The sequence below is a fragment of the Austrofundulus limnaeus genome, unplaced genomic scaffold, assembly GCF_001266775.1.
Source record: "Austrofundulus limnaeus strain Quisiro unplaced genomic scaffold, Austrofundulus_limnaeus-1.0 Scaffold289, whole genome shotgun sequence".
Taxonomy (NCBI): domain Eukaryota; kingdom Metazoa; phylum Chordata; class Actinopteri; order Cyprinodontiformes; family Rivulidae; genus Austrofundulus; species Austrofundulus limnaeus.
Genome location: NW_013952691.1, coordinates 473,593 through 477,676, shown reverse-complemented (window position 1 = coordinate 477,676; position 4,084 = coordinate 473,593).

Genomic DNA, 4,084 nt, shown 5'->3' with positions numbered 1-4,084 from the left:
CTGTCATGGTCTGTGTTTTTTGGTTTAATTTTGTAGTGTTTCTCTGATCCCCTCTGTATCTCTCCCCTGCTGTCTTGCCTCCAGCCCCGCCCATGCTCACCTGTTTCCTCTTGTGTCTCCCCAGGTGTTTCTCTTAATTTGTTTGCTTTATGTTCTGAGTCTTGTCATCAGTGTTTTGTTGGTTCATTGTGCTGCTTCCCTTCAGCCTGTGTGGTGTCCACCTGTTGCCTTCATKTTCTCCTGAGAAGTTTTTGAGCTGCCTTGCCAGCTTTTTTGTTTGCATGTTGTTTGTTGCTTTTGGTTACCTTTTGGATTTTTGCCTGGGCCCTGGGTTTTTCCCTGCYGACACCTGTCAGGGGAAATGTTTGTAAAATAAAGCTAAATATTTTTTAAATGTTAAAATTACAAAAAATCAAAATTATATGGCTAGCACTTGGGTATATGAATAGCTGTAGGCAGAACTATGTGTAAGTAGTTAGAAAATTTGGATTAAGGAAAAAATTATGAGTGCTTAATCAGCATTCACATAAATCTAAACATGAAAAATGCAAACCAGAATTTGTAGAAGAAGAGTAGGAAYGTAACCACAGCTAGAAAATGGGTTATGGCCTTTTTAGATCATAATTTTATTAGTTGCAGGGAAAAAGTGGATTGACTGTCTGTCCCATCATTCATGCTTTTAATTCTGAACAAAAGTACATTCACTAACAAAGCTTCCGGGAAGAGTTAATCCTGCATCACGCTGTGATCTGTGTCAACACGTTCATCCAGCATTAAAAAGCAGCACTAAAAAAAAGAAAGGAGAAGAATTTAAAGGGGGTATCAAATTTACAACACGTTTAATGTGGCTGCAGCTCATTAAAAAACTAATCAGCTGCTTTGCTTCTGAGAGCCGTTTTTCATCACAGACAAAGGAACTTTCTCTACATAAAAGCCAGAAAAAATGGAAAGTTCATACAGTTAACAGAATCTAAACTCAACATAAAACATYAATCTGTGATATTGAGAGATTTTTAGCAATCTTGTAGCAGATAAAAAAATCAAATTAATGACAGACTGCTTACAGCCCGTTGTCATTTGTGTCAGAGTTTAAGATCTCCTGAGAAGAGACAGTTATTGTTTTTSTTAAACCATACAGTCTGCACATAAACATTTCTTTTAATGCACTGCATCATTTTATTTGCCGATTTAAGTTCTTATCATGCTGCTTTTTTGCATTTTTGTGCTTTAGGTGCTACTAAAATGGAAAAGAGCTCCAGAGTCAGGTGTTGACAGCAAGGAGGATGGCTGTGGAACRTGGAAAAACAGCTCAAAATCAAACAACTTGTCTCATCTGAGTAATTATAGCAAAATTTCAACATAAAATACTTGTTTCAGAGATGTGTGTGTCTGGTTATACCAACGGTATGTTTCATGTTGACCCTGTTCATTCTGAACAAGAGCAGACATGYTGTGATGCAAGTTGATGCAGGACGTTAGGTGAAAAGTTTCCTCACAGATTAATCTTATATTCTGAAACACAAGCTGCTGACTGTCATGGAGAGATTACTGTCCAGCTTAAGTATTTCTAATATCCTAAAAGACACCATAAGCACAGAGGATAATCTGTGGATTTCATCAAATCAAAGGAGCTTGACTCCCATTTGTTGACCTGACCTCTGTGTGTACAAACTATGAGTCTAACTTAAGACTATTTCTTTATYATTGCTCATTGCATCAGATGAAAGRCAAACAAGGATGTGTGTATTTGYGTGTGTGTTTGACTACCTCTTTGAGTTGACTTAATTTAAGATGGCCACCACAGCTAACAGTAAATTTTGCAGAWATTGAGSTAAAATRTGATGTACTCATAGTTTGAGTACATCAACTGATCTGTATCATAAACACAGACAAACATATTGTTATTGAAGTATTACCTACAACCCATCTTCCTCACCATAAAATGATCTAACTCTGTCAAAGACTGCTGGGTTTTTAATTGATTTATTTTGAATATTTCAATTAGAGCAGGCCATTATAAAATAACTTGCTGGACAAAGTCCGGCTGTTTTTACCGTAGAAACCTCAGTTCATGAAGCCTTGAGGAAAATGTCAGTCTGTGGTTTGTTCATCTGTCTGAATCTTTTATTAATCACAAAAGTACAAAGGATTTTTTTTCATCCTCAGAACACACCTCTGTTTTATTTAGATACTGATCAAAGAAAGTCAAGAGAGGGGAATGTTTACCGTCGTGTTGCATCATCTTTGATACGAGTTTGAGTTTTCTCTGTCCAGGCAGGTTGAGATGGAGGCACGAGAAGAATTTCAACTCAGCATCTCACAAAACAAAAGGAGCTTTAAGTTCTTACTTTAATGCAGTTTTCTGTTTTGGATCAGTGAAGACAAATGTTCACACACACAAAAAAAACATTTTTCAATTCTTCTTTTTCTTTCATTTTTCAACTTTTGACTTCTTTTCTGCACAAAAAGAACATTTTTGAAGCTGGGTGGAAAAACTTTGATTTACAGTTTTAAACATTCAAATATGTGATCCATTCGTTTAAATAATGTACAACATGCCCTTCACTCAGCTGGTCACAGGACATGTGTTTAATGGTTTTAGTCTTACTGTGATGAGTTTACACCCAGAGATCTTACAAAAAAATTCTGTGCAGAGTTAATTTACAGTTTCTGATCATCTTTCTGCATGCAGAGGCAAAAATTCCATTAAATAAAATAACAAACCACAATCATCTCAGTCTTCAGTGTGACTGTGGTGTTTGCATGAACCATTCTGACATTTTTGAGATTATAGCTTTTTTCAAAATGACAGAAATCTTCTTTAGTCCACCCCTGATGCAGTGGCTGAGTTACCTCTTCAAGCTCTGCAGAATCACAGTCATTCAAATCAGGTGTGTATGTGCAGGAAAACCAATAGAACATGCAGGATGGCGACCCTCGAAGACCAGAACTGGACACTCCTGTTCTAAAATGATAATCCTCTGAGTGATTTCTGCTGCAGGTAAGATATTATTGACTGAATTAAAATTTTGTAAAAAAAACCACAACCTTAAAAAAGAACAGTAATGCTTTGACCATATCTGTATGCACGAGTGTGCATCTTTGCTTGTAGGTCAGCTGGCAAAACAACAGATTTTAATGAAACTCAGAAAGCAAATGTTGCATTTACTGTATTATTACAACGTTTGGAGTCAACTTTATTCAATATGGCTGTCACACCTAACGAAAAGAAGCAAGCAAAAGCTGCTTTTTACAGATACTGAGTTAAAACTGGTCTTGTTAGTAGATGACAGTCATTAACACCACAGAGCTAACACATTTTATAAGGTCATGCATAAGATTGTGAATCATTTGGTTTGATCTCAGTCTAATACTTGGCATGAAACCTGATGGGTGACACACACTTAAAGGTTAGATATTTAATTTATTGCATGTGAAGCTGGCATCAGAATCTAGATTAATCAAAAAGAAAAAATGTAGGTCCTCCGGATGGGTTCTTCTTTAGTGAAACATTTTGTCTCTCGTCCAAGAGACTTCTTCAGTCTGATGTGTTTCAGGTGGACTCAGCCTTAAGAGCACTACTTCCACATGGTGGACAAACAGGTTAGTCATATGCAAAAGGGGGCCATCACCTAACAATAGGCTTGATTAGCTCTATTGTTCATAGAGGGTCATGTGCCCATCATCTGACTTATTGGTTTGGATGCTGTGGTTCTTAGGTGTCCTGTCATGTGTATGTAGTGAMTGCAGGCGGGGCTCAACGTCCCCTTGCTTTTGTTTTTCCCTCTTTGTGTTGGCTATCGTTGGGGCCCTGATTCACACCTTTTGCTTACAGGGGGCTGAGTCATACTTGCAATAACAGCGTTGTAGGAGGAGGACAATTGGACACGAAGGCCTCCACCTCTGTTTAATGGTGGACCGTTTTTCTTCACACAAAGATGGCTTCCTTTACTCCTCTCTCAAACCAACATTCCTCTCTAAAGGATGAGAACATCATCCCTGAAAGAGTAACCGCTGGTTTGTAGATGAGTGTAAACTGCAGAGTCCTGGCCTGACGATGTAGCTCGTCTGTGCTGGCTCATTC